Below are 14,225 nucleotides of genomic sequence, written 5' to 3' on the forward strand. Positions count from 1 at the left end.
CAAATTAAATATTTTACATAAATGTAAATTTTACATTTATATGAAATATTTAATCATTTACTTAAAAAAAAAAAAATTTAAGACTTATAACATTTTCTATCACACGTATACTGTGCTTTGATTTCAATCAATGTCCTAAGAATAGCGGATACGAAAAGCGGCTGTGTTTGGTTGTGTTTCCAAACAATGATTCTACACACATATTCCAATATGATGTTTGGAATAAATTCTCAAATCACATTTCCACAACTTTCCATAAAACTTTGTGTGGGGCGCGTTTTTCAAATTTGGCATAATCGGTCGGCCCATCAGACGTCCCACCGGTCGTCCGGCCGGTTGACCGGAACAGTGCAAATTTTTTTTTTGCAATTGACATATGTTAATTTTTATATATTCAAAAAAAATATTTTTCGAATTTTTAAATTTTTTTATGTACTTTAATAGAATTTTGAGTTATATGTTTGGTTATGAGTTGTAAGTTTTTGTATAAATATCATATGTCACATTAAAATTTTTTCACTTAATTCAAAACTCTTTTACCAAACAAATTTTCCACACTCAAATCATAATTTCAAAACTCACAAACTCAAAATATAACTCATACTCTTAAATTATATTTGTAAAACTCTACCAAACGCAATCGAAATTGCGTTGGCAACCACTATACTGTCATTAATCAATAAAAAATTATAAATAAAATTATATAGATAATTATTGTCTCATTAACAAAGTCACAACACTAAACTACTTTCACTTATACTCACCTTATTATTACAAACACTTTTCATGTGAGTGGAAAGTATTTGTAAAGTAAATCATACATGCCAATATAGATGTTTTAGAAAGTTGATTAAAAATTAATTTTTTGATTTTTTTTTAATTTTTTTTTTATTATTTTATATTAGAGGTGATATGATTAAAAATGGGTTAAAAGTTGATTTTTGACTTTTAACTCATGTTCCCAAATAGTCCCTATATATATATATATAATTTTTTTTTAATTAATTGGTAATATTACTATACTTGGCTATAAACCCCTTTTACCTTCCTTTTATTGTTAGAAGGACTAGGAAAAAAATTATACTTTCTAAACCCCCTCATAATTACAAAATCTTGCATAAAAAGGACAAAATTTATTATTTAAATATTTTATCAGACTATTATACCCTTACATATACACAATCCAGATACAAAATTTATCTTCTCTCTCGTCTCTCACTTCTAACCCTAGCTTTCTCCATGCCCGGAGTTGTGTCATTCCTAAGCTCCGACAATCTCTCTCTACATCTTCTCAACTCTTCTCCTTCAACTCTCCTTCAACTGTTCATCTTCTTTCTCGTCTCTCTCTTCTAATCCTAGCTTCCTCCATGGCCGGAGCTATGGAGAACTTGCAAATCGCGCTGATACATATATATATATATATATATATATCTATATATATGTGTGTGTTTGTGTGTTTTGAGATTTGAATTCGAATATATATATATATATATATACATATCTATATATATGTGTGTGTTTGTGTGTTTTGAGATTTGAATTCGAATATATAGATTCTTGAAAGGTCAAAGTTTTAAAAATCTGAAAAATCTGAAAAATCTGAAGAACCGGGGTATGAAAAATTGAGATTTCTCTAAAATTTTCAGATTATAGGCCTGATTCAAGAATTACAGGCATGATTCAATGTTTTTCAAAGTAAACATCGATTAATTCAAGGATTATAGGCCTGATTCAAACCTCAAAGCTCAAAGGGTGTGTTTGATTGGACGGACTGGAAAAGAGGGGGATTAGAATCCATCGGACTTGAGTCCTGGGACTGTGAATCCCCCGGACTATTTGGTCGGATTGGATATGTATCCTGTGTTTATTTTTTCATGGGATTAGATATCTGGATAGGACTATTTTCAGTGAATCCAACGTTTGGTTGGACGGACTGGATAGGATAAATGAACAAAAGACTATTTTACCCTTTTTCAATTGTTTACTATGTAATAGCAATATTAAACATATCTTTAATATTTTAATTATTTTTAGTAAACATTAAACATACTAATGGTTAAATTTTGTTTAAAGATATTTAAACATACTAATATTGATAAAAAAATTTGACTGGTATAGATTATTTTTATTTAAACAAATAAAAATTTATTGTTGAAATTAAACATACTAATGGTTAAATGTTTAAATTTTTATTTAAACAATTAACGTTGAAATTATTTTGATGTACAGATTATGTTTAAACAATTAACAATTAACAATTAACAATTAAATAAATGTTGATGTATAGATTATGTTTAAACAATTAACAAATGTTGATGTAATTAACAATTAACAAATGTAGATGTAATCAAATGTTGACGTATTAAAACATAATTTAATAGATGTTAAATAAATATACATGTTGATGTACAGATATTGAAATAATTTAATAAACATGTTGATGTACAAATGTTTAAATATTTAAATAAAACATAATTTAAATAAATGAAATTATTTATTGTTGAAATTAAACATTTAATTGTTTAAATAAAACATCTATTAAAACATCTATTAAATTTAAACAATGAAATTAAATAAAACATAAACAAAATTTTAAAATAAAACATCGATAAAATATCTATAAAAAATTATTTTAAAAAATTAAATAAATAAAACATTAATAAAAAGTTAAATAAAATTATTTTATTTTTAAATTGAGACATTTAAATTTTATTGAATTTTATTAAATATAATACATAATTAAATAGTAGAGGGTCAAAATGGTCATTTTCGCATATAATCCAAACAGTGATTAGTCCCCCACTTTCTGTCCCACCCCCCCAGGACAGGATAGTCCCCCATATGGGGGACATGGAGTCCGGCCGGACATGGAGTCCGCCGGACTAAAAAAAAATCAAACGACGGATAAGGAGCACTATTTGGATTACAATCCAAATAGTGGATAGTCCCCCCTCTTAATCCCCTCAATCAAACACACCCAAAGTTCCATCGATTTTTCAGAGTAAATATCAAATTTCATTTGATAGAACCAGAGTAAAATTTTACTCTGGTTCTATTGCTCTGTTTTTTTCATTTGACAGAACTAGAGTAAAATTTTACTTTTATACAGAGTAAAATTTTACTTTTGTGTAGAGTCTAACATTTTACTCATTTTTCAAAGTAAAATTTTACTTTTATACAGAGTAAAATTTTACTTTTGTGTAGAGTCTAACATTTTATTAGTTTTTCAGAGTAAAATTTTACTTTTATACAGAGTAAAATTTTACTTTTAGTTTCAGAGTGTAACATTTTACTCTTATTCAGAGTAAAATTTTACTTTTATACAGAGTAAAATTTTACTTTTAGTTTTAGAATGTAAAATTTTACTTTTATACAGAGTAAAATTTTACTTTCATACAGAGTAAAATTTTACTTTTAGTTTCAGAATGTAAAATTTTACTTTCATACAAAGTAAAATTTTACTTTCATACAGAGCAAAATTTTACTTTTATACAGAATAAAATTTTACTCTGAAATATATAGTGAAGATGACTTAATAGGAGAGCTGATAGATATGAGGGTAATATAGTAAAAGAAACAAGTTTTAAAATATTAGGGGATTTTGAAAGTACTTATATAATTCTTGTCCTTTTGAAAGACAAATTAGATAGTGAGGGGACTATCACCAAATCCCCCAAATATATAGTGAAAATGACTTAATAGGAGAGCTGATAGATATGAGGGTAATATAGTAAAAGAAACAAGTTTTAAAATATTAGGGAGTTTTGAAAGTACTTATATAATTCTTGTCATTTTGAAAGACAAATTATATAGTGAGGGGACTATCACCAAATCCCCCAATATCTAAAGTTATAAAAGTTTGACACATCCCATTGGACAATTGTTGCTATTGTGTCGTTTGCTTTGAATTTTTAATATTGATTGTGTTGGGAAAAATGATTTTTGCTGACTTTAATTTAATATTAAAGTATGGTAACTTTAATCAAATATTAAAGTGAGTTCCAACCTTTTATTGTGTTAGGTCCAAGTGAGCAAAAAATCATTGGATTTTGAATAAGAAATTGCCAAGAAATTGCCTCATGATGTTAGATTCATGAATAGGATTTTAAAGAGTATTTAAATCCTTTATTGACTAAAGGGTGTGAATCCTTTGGGCATCCAAACTTTCATATTTTTAGAAAGGGGCTATGGATACTTGGTGTTTTAATGACCAGCCTTAAAGGATGGAGGCTCTTCTTCTCTCCCCTTTACATGTATAAATTGAGACCCTCCTATCAAGTTTCAATATAGAAATTTTTTGCTTCCATTTTACAAGTCAGTTTACCAGAAAGTTCCTACATTGAGAGAGTGCTGCCACTGTTCTTGTTCGCTAAGCTAGACAAAAAGTGCTTCTGCCGTAGCTGATTTTGACCGTCGTATCCTGGGAGACAGGCTCTGGGATTCCTCAAGCACTCAACCCGTGAGGCGGTGAAATCTGTTTTAAGGAAACTGCTTCCGTACAAGCTTCGGTTTCATCTCTTTACCCTTTTATTGTTTTGTATATTTCTGTTGAAATTTAATTGTAATTATCAACATATATTCTTGGTATATAATTTGATTTCTTCATAAATCTATTTGTTTAATTTCACAATTTGAACAGATTGATCTAGAATAGAGGTGATTGTGTCAATACAAAATGCGAAAAAGTTAAAAATAAAGGACAAATATATAATTTATATTCAAAGAGCTATTCAATAAATAAAGGGTAAATATGTAAACTTTGTATATAGGTGGATAAGAGAATTTTTTTTTACGCAAGTGTTGTTTTTAGGAAATAGATACACAAATTTGTCGTTAGTCTTTATCGCCTATAAACACAGGGAGCAACTTCTCTCTTATTTACTTTTGATTGAATTTGTCAAGTTTTGTTTTTTGAACTGATAACAAAGCTTGCTAAGATAATTGAAATTTTTTAAGTCAATTTCATTTTTATTTTTATTTTTATAAATGATCATAGTGGCATCATAAATGGCTTGGATCTTCTTCACGGACCGTTTCTAAGTTTTTTTTTTTTTTCATTTTCTTTTAACAGATAATTTTGTACTATAATTTACTTATTATATATCAAAAGTGCAATATATTAAAACTCGTACTTTCTAATAAGCAAATAAATAAAAACTTGTGATATATATAAAGACAAATATTTCATGAATGTAGCTAATCATTTTTTTACATTATAATTATAAAAAATAAATAAATAAAACAAAACAAACAACAACAACAACAACAAAAACGTTAACATTTTTTAGTAGGCACAACAGCTCAGCTTCTAATAAAAGGCCATTTAATGCGAAAGGCCAATGATATCTGAGGAGTAACTTTTTTTTTTCTATTGAAAAACAATAATAATTGAAACCCTAAACTCAAAAATAAGTTTTTCTGCCATCTTTATACTAAGCTTGATTTTTGGACGTAACAGCTCAGCTACCATGTGTTTAGATTTGCTTAAGGAAACATTAATCTTCTACAATAAGTTTGGTTTTCTATCTGAATTCATTACTTTGCTACTCATAAAGAAGAAAATTAACAATATATCATTCCATGCCACCCTATAGCTATTTGATTTTCAAATTAACCACCTTTTAAATTGCAGGAGAGGGTTCAAGAAAGGAGTTAGAAAATTCGAAGATCGAATTCTCTAGAATATGATGAGAGGCTTAGATTCTTCAATAATCTCAACTTAGGAACACAACAACAAAGGAGATGATGGAGATAAGAGATTGGGTGAAAAAGAAGGCAAAATGGCTAGAGAATAGAATAATGGCAAGACTCTCCCATTGATCTCCCAATTTCACTCTCAAGGTTGATAATGGAGAAGGGAAATTAGTTCTTTCCCAAGAGTTCAAAAATCTCCAAAATCCATCCCTTGTAAAGCTATGGGTGGGTGCTATTTATAGGCACCTCATGATGTAGGATGGAGCCCATGTGCAAGGCACATGGGGGATATTCTCTCTAACCACCTTGTCCGAGGAGGTGACCTCTCCGAGGAGGTGACTTCTCCGAGGATGAGATAACCCCGAAGAGGAGATCACTCCCTCGGCGAACCCTTCTTCTTAGCCACACCTAACCAATGATCCCCAATCATCCCAAAGGGTCAGGGGTAGTCCCAGAGGACGTCCTGCCGCAAAATATTGCCAAGTCTCATGGACCCCCCCGAGGTCGTGCCACCTCGACCCGGGTATAGGCTAGTTTAACCGAAGAGTGAATTTATCTCCACTCACCGTCCTCGGGATCGGGTCCTTTGTTCGAACTCCATTACGCCCATGGTTCTGGTGCGTAGATCCCGGAAAGCTCCGAGCCCGCAAGTGTTCTGGGACTCATTAACGGAGCGACTTCTAGATTGCGTTTGAATCCGTTCGAAGCCAGGTGTTTCGGATCTCTAGATTCGTGGATCCGAATCCTTTCGAGTCCGAGTGCCTCGGATCTCTAGGCTTGCCTAATACCCTTTCGAGTCCGGGCCTGAGTAAGTCTCTAGGTTCGTGGATCCGAACCCTTTCGAGGCTTAGAGCGATTCAATCCGTTTGATGGCGATAAATCTGGGCCCACCGATCCTTGGACTTGCGATAAATTCGGGCCCACTAATCTTGGGCTATTGGGCCTAAATAATTTAGTGGGCTCAAATTAGCCCCTCTTACATTTGCCCCTTGCGTGTATGAGAAATTTTAAATTTCTCAGACATGCATACTGTCATTTCTTCGACCCTGTTTCGCATCACGTTCCCAAAAAAAAAACATTTTGTCACGACAGAGCCTATGGATAAAGTTGATGACGCACTTCAATTTACAAAAAAAATTGACAAGCAAAAATTTTAATTTTTTGTACTCTTTTTTTTTTTTTTTTTTTAACCTCACACGTGTCTTTTGCACAATTATACCTCTTTCTTTCTATTTAACGAAATGGCAAAACCCTAATTAGCTCACCAACTTTTGCACAGCCGCCACACCCATTTTCTCAGCCTATTCTCTCTCTCTAGATCGAGAGGCTAGCCTTCTTCTTCAACAAACTAGTGCTGCTTCTTGCTTTGAAGACCACTGTTGTTTGTATACCGACTGCTATCACAGCTTCGAGCAACACCACCGACTTGTCCCAACGTCGCGACTGCTGCAATTTTGCCGCCGGCCTCGGCTGTCCAGTTATACCCACTCACGTCGCTGCTGGTAGCCTTGACTGCCAAGCACCGACCACACACGCCGCCCTCTCAACGCGGCATGCGTGGTCTCGCCAAACACCATTCAACTCAACGTCTTCTTGGTCCGGCGATATCTTCCAGAGCTCGGATCTCGTAGCTCTCGGTTTTGTGTTATACCTGCTGGTTCTATCCGTAATTAATCAATACGGAACGCGTCGCCGATTCAACGTGACGTCGGTTTGCCTACTTTCGATCTCAGCTGTTGCTCGTGCCACCATTCTTATTGACCACAATCTGTAAAACCTCCCTGATTTCAGCTTATATTTTCACCATTCTTGAACCTCTTCCTCTTGTATATATATATATATATATATATTTATTTTGTGGCAGCTTTTATGAAAAGTCTTATTTCAACATCTATGATTCTAATGACACATTTTTTTTTAAACAGATCAGAGGCTAAATCTGTGTGTACATTGATTGCTATTGCAGAGCCAAACAACATAACTTCCTCAGAGACCCAGACTCTCTGGAGCTCGGTTTTTTCTGAATAGTACTAACGCCAGCGTCTTCGTAACGCCACTGCTGCTTCTGGCTTTCGAGAGCCACTGACGGTGTCGTCTCCGCGACATCACCCGCGACGCCTACCTCGACTGCCCAACACCGCTCACTGTTGGCTTCACTCCGCTTCTACTCCACCATCGGCTTTAACCATTCCAACGCAGACCACACACGTTGCCCACTCAACGTGACGTGTGTGGTTGCCGACTCCTCTGTGGCACCACTCTTGCTTCCGTCTTCGGATTATCCAGCGCTGACCACACACGTGCGCCCACTCAACGCGACATGTGTGGTCTTGCCTAGCACCGCTCAACTCGGCGTTAGCCTTAGGAGTATCTTTCTCGCGTTTGTGGTCTCGCCACTACTTCCAGCCGTGCTCTTCTTCCATTGGCGTGAATCTGTGGGTAAGTTCTTTCAATTGTTTTATATATATATATATATATATATATTTGTGTGGTGGCAGCTTTTGTAATAAATAAATGAATAAATTCACTTTCCTTCTAATTGATGGGTCTTTGTGCTCAAGAAATAGATATATAAACCCATGCACTGCTATATTAAATAAAATGAATCCATGCTTGAATTTGAAATAATATTAAATAAAATGAATCCATGCTTGAATTTGAATCCATGTTCTGATACATTAAATAAAAATAATATCGGTGATTTGAAATCCCAATGTGAATCTTGAATTTGTTTGGGCTTTGCAATTTTGAAATAAGTTGTGGGATTTATTTAAACGATTTTTCTAACTTAAAATTTGCTAAAGAAATTCTGGACTATTGCATAACTTGAACCATTAACCATTGCTGTTGAATTTTGCCCTCGTAATAGAATATTTGCCACTTGAATTGAGCAAATAATATTGACTTGGGAGGAACACTCTTGTAGCTTGCACGAAAATCCATTAAATCTTGCTACTGATGAGCAATGTAATATACTTCAGATCTCGGGCCTGAAATTTGCTACTGAACTTCACTCTGTCCAAATTTTGAGCCCCCGTATAAATTGGACCTTTAATATGGAACATAGTGACTTTAAGAAATTGACCCGATTGAACTTCATCACGAAGCGACCTATGACATTGCACCTCTCATTAATGATAGAAGCCGAAAATCTATATGTTGATGATGCACCCATTGGTATTAAAATTTGTTGAGCTTGAAGAATATCCGAGAAAATGAATTGTTGATGACGTCCGAAGTTGAATTTGTTATTTCAGCCATATGTCTTCTCGAAAGAAACCTGTTGCTTTAATTCCAATATTCTGAATTTTAATATGGTCAACTCCTTGCTATTTATACCTGTTATTTCAGTCATATGTCTTCTCGAAAGAAACCCGTTGTCTCGGGGTCATCGGAACCGGCTCTCATGAAAGAAAGGGATGTACCTCCGGCAACTGAGTGGAGGAAATCTCCTTATTTTGGTCGGAAGGATCCCTTCTGGCGGGCGGCTACCTCCACCACTTCTCTTCTATCTCCGAAGGCGGCTCCATTATGTCTCACTGAGGACACTGACTCTGGACATGAGGCCCTCATTTCTCCTTCCTCGGTGCTACGCTTTCGGATTGAGCGGGGGGACTTTCCATACTGTTATCCTCAGTTCAAGGCCTTCTCAAACCCTCCTTTTGGTTGGCGGGAGTGGGTCGATGATGTCCTCTCGGACAAGAGCTTCTGTCAGCGGCTTCAAGAGGCCCGACTATTGATCCCAGTGAAAATATCTCGATCCCTATCCATCCGTCGCAACAATGCTAGCCTGGAAGCCATGGCTCTTCGGTGGAGCACCGAGACACACACCTTTATACTTGGCCAGCACGAGATGGGGCCCACCCTTGAGGATGTGTTCATGTTGCTGCGTCTGGAAGTGACCGGCCCTGATGCCTTCGACCCTGAGCAGACACCCCCCGAAGATGATTCTTTGATCCAATCTCTGAAGCTAAATCTTCAAACTTGTGGTCGGTGGAGTTCCGTTTTTGATGGTTCAGCGAGGAGGACTAGTCGAGTAAGGACGGACCGTGCCTCCTATACTGCATGGATCCGCCACTTCTTCAAAGATCTTCAGCCCTTGGCCAGAGATGCTGACCCTGACTCTCGGGAGTATGAGGCCGGTCCGATGTATGGCTCCAGGCTCTATTTCTTGGGATTTCTGGCTTGCTTCCTTTCATTCTTCATTCTTCCAAGCACACCTCCGGATTCCCTCAATCCTTTTGTCTTCCCCTTGGCAGTCAGGCTCTTCAGAGGAGATCGGATCCCTTTGGCTCCACTATTTCTTGGGAATATCTACTATCGGCTGGATCTACTACATCGAGATATGGTTCGCTCCGTGGGTCGATATGAGCCTGTCTCCTTTATTCACAGCCAATTCCTGCTATGTTTCTTCTTCGAGAGGTTCCCAAAATTTGCCCCTGCTCCGACTGTATTTGAGGCGGAAGTTCTTCGGGAGATAGTGGATAAAGATGGCATCCCCGTGCTCAATACTGATGGGTCTCGGACATTTGAGAAAGCGAAGTCTTGCCAGCCGTTGATTACACGGTGGTCACGTACCATTTCCACCTTATCCTTGAATACTCTGGTGGATGATCCCCGACGCTTTGTGGCACAGCCGTATGTATGCCCACCTGTGGGTGTGGCCACACCGCTTATCTATCATGGTTCCTCCCGCTCGGTGTCCTTTCCTTTGCCGAAGAACATCCCTGCACCCTTTGTTGATATGCTGATTATGATCCGTCCAAGTTCATTACCGGTGTGGCATGAGGAAGGTGTTGATAGTGCCGTTTATAGGCCCGACCGCGTAGCATGTCAATTCGGGTTTGATCAATGTGCCCCGGGGCCAGCACCTCCTTTATTATCATTTTCAGCGAGCTACGGGCGCTTCAGTCGCGGGCTTGTACACACCGTGCTTCCCATATCCGGCTCTTTGACGATGCCAGGCTTGAGCCGAGTAGGGGGTTTCACCCCCTCTTTCAGGCGGTATTGGCAGAAGAATATCGATGCGTTTATTGCATTTGTCCAGAGCAGACCGACCGTATGTTTGCCTCCGCCGATTTATAAGAAGGATTCTTCTCTTCGGCTACCCGAGAGCCGAAAATCTGACCACATGTACGAGAGTTTCTTCACCTCATCTGCTCCAACTGACCCTTCTGCTCGGGCATCTGCTTCTAGCTTGGCAATTACTTCTCCGGAGCCAGTCCCTTTGAATAAGACCTCTGGTCCTCGGACGACCCGCCTTAAGAAGATGGCTCACAAGAGGACTTCTGATGCCAGTCCTTCCGCTCCTCGCCTTTCCAAAAGGCTTCATGAGGTACCCGAAATTTTTGATTTGAAGCTACTTTCCTTTTTGCGACTATACATTCTAAAAATGAAAACTTTTATTTGCCCATGTTGTGCAGGATCCTGCGGTTGTTGACGTTCTCAGTACCGTGGCTCCTGGCCATGCTGCCTCCCCCAGGCCGGACTCAGACTTGGACGACACCCTCCCTTTGTCTGCAAGACTTGTGAAGATGCGCACCTCTCGTATAGCAGTTATAGATGATGATGATGATGAGGCTGAGTCCTCCGACCATTTTTGTGACCTTATTCCATGTATGCGTCGTCACCGCCCTACCGTAGCTGAGGAGGAGCGCTATCTTGGTGACGAGGTTATTGGGGCTCACCGTTCTGATGTTGAGATTACTGGAGGGACTGATGCCTCAGAAATTGATGCTGTAGGCCATGCTTCTAGAAGCAATGTAGAGACGAGGTGCGCCTCTGGGAATGGTGTGGAGGTGGATGTGCTAGAGATCTCTGAGACTCGCTCTGGCACTTATGGTGATTCTCATCCTCCGGCCCTCCTTCCTTCTTCAGGGATGACTGCTACTGTTCAGGCTTCATCAGACATTGAGATCGATCAGGTGGTCTCTACACGACCAAGTGACTTTGTTGATGCTAGGAGTCCTTCAGTTGCCCCGGCTTTGCATATTGATTCTCCCTCTGGTAATCTTTCTTTCTGAAGTTTGTCATTTACTTATATCTGTGAGAAATCTTTACTTAAATGACTTTCCTGTTCCCTACCTCTAATAAGGCCTTCTTATCTTTTCTTCAGTGTTAGCTGCTACCGGGGTCCTGCCTTCACCTGCCTCAGACTCTGCTCCAGTGTTAGCTGCTACCGTGGTCCCGTCTTCACCTGCCCCGGACTCTACTCCGACTCTCTTTGTAACTCCTCACGGTTCTCCTTCTCAAGGGGGGACACCTGCCTTTGAGACGACTGCCAGAGGTTCTTCATCGCCAGTGCCTTCGAATATTTTGGATTTGAATCTCAGTGATTTTCACATTGATAGTGATGCTTTTGGTCTTTCCCCTTATCGTTCGGCATTCTCAGGCTCGGGACCTCTGCCGGGAGTTACCCCTCCGGGTGGTTCATCTAACCCGATAGACATTGGGGAGATTCCTGAGACTAGCAGCTTTTCGGCCCCAATTCCTCCTTCAGCTTCTGGCAAAGTATCATTTCTCCATTATTGGGTAGCTCCTGAGTTTGCTTCAGTTCTACAGCTTGTGCATTCAAGTTACCCGGAGACCTTTGCTTCATTTGCTTGCCAGTGTCCACTCATTCAGACTGCTCTTCTCGAGTCTTTTGCCACTATCTTATATAGCTTGGATAGGCAACGGTTGTGTGACCTTAATGGGAAAGTAGTCGAGACGGCGTATCAGGGGATCTCTGACATGGAGCGTCACCAAGTGGACTTATCATGGCTTCGGAAGCGCCTGGATATAGCTTCGAACGCCAGTCATCGGCTGGAACTTATGTTTGTGCTTGCCTCTTATCGCACCTCTATAGATGAGGCAAAGGCAACTCTTCGTGAACTTGAGTCGGGTTATGCTCGGGCCTTGGAGACTTTAGAGGCACACTCTACTGTTTGTCCTCCAGATGTAGATGTGACGGGCAGCTTCTTCGAGGGTGTCTTTAGGAAAGATTGAGGTTTTTTTTTTATCATTACTTTCTTGCCCCTTTCGATAAAAATGTTTTATCTAGGACAATGCAATGAAATGACAAAATTTTTGTCGTTTGGATATTTTCGCATTGTTTTCTCATTCTACTTGATAAAATATTTATTTCGAATGATACAATGGAAAGAACAATCATATGCACATGTTTATAAAAGCTGAAATATTCTCATTAGTTCTTCAACTTTCTTGACAAAAGTATAATAGATTCACTGTAAGTGATGGGATAAAACATGCACCATAGAGAAAACCAGCTTCTTCATAATGTAAGGGAAATACAACTTTTAGACAAAGTAAGAAAGTGAAAATGGATTTCATCATAGATGAGTCCAACTATGGGTAGTAACGCTTGATAAACTTTGCATTGAGCGGGCCAGTTCGGAAGCCGTCTTCAACCCTTACAAGTTTGTAGTACCCGCTTGAGCTCGCCTGAACCACCTTGTAGGGCCCTTCCCATTTTGGAGAAAACTTGGGCAAAGGCTGTCCTCGCATGATTGGGTCTACAATCTTCCATACTAGATCACCTTCTTCAAACTTCCTTGGTATCACAGTCTGGTTATAGGCTCGGGCGATGGACTCATGATACCTTTCCATGACTTTTGCAGCTCTGTCATGCTTTTCCTCTAATGCTTCCAATCTGGTGGTTCGAGGCTCCAATACCATCCCCGAGGCGAGAGCCATTCGAGCAGATGGCGTTTCCAACTCTATAGGTAACACTGCCTCGGACCCATACACAAGGGAGTAAGGAGTTGCTTGAGTTGGCTTTCTCTTCGAAGTGCGATACGCCCATAGGGCTACTATCAACTGTTCGGACCAAGTCCCCCCAAACTCATCCATCACCTTGCTCAGAATCCTTATCAGTGTCTTGTTTGTGGCTTCCGCCTGCCCGTTCCCTTTTGGATAGTAGGGTGTGGATTTGTGATGCTTCATTTGGTAAGTCTCTAGGAGGCTCTTCACATATTTGTTTATGAAGGGAGTGCCGTTATCCGAGAGGATGGTGTTTGGTACCCCAAATCGGCAAATGATATTCTCCTTGATGAAGTTCGCGACTGCAGGCCCCGTAGCGTTCTTTAGAGGAATTGCTTCGACCCACTTTGTACTCAATTCTGTGGCTGCGAGAATCCACTTGTACCCCTTAGAAGATGTAGAGATGGGCCCTATCAGATCAAAAGCCCAGGTATGGAACGGCCATGGCATTCGGATACTATGCAGGTCTACAGCTGGAGCGTGGATCAAATTTCCGTGTTTCTGACAAGTCTGGCACCTCTTCACGTGATGGGATGCATCTGACTCCATGGTCGGCCAGTAATACCCAAGGTGTATAAGTTGCTCGAACAGCTGAGCCCCTCCTTGATGTTCAATTTCGTGGGCTCTTCCGAGGACTAGATCTGACTCCTCCTTGGAGAGACATCTCAGGGGAGTGCCCTCAATACTTCTTCTATACAGCTTGTCCTGATCAAGAAAGTACCGCCTCGCTCTCCTCTTGAGGTGTGCAATGTCCCTCGGGCTTTCAGGTA

Source organism: Camellia sinensis, chromosome 13 (assembly GCF_055761805.1).
Source record: "Camellia sinensis isolate YWXY chromosome 13, ASM5576180v1, whole genome shotgun sequence".
Lineage (NCBI taxonomy): Eukaryota > Viridiplantae > Streptophyta > Magnoliopsida > Ericales > Theaceae > Camellia > Camellia sinensis.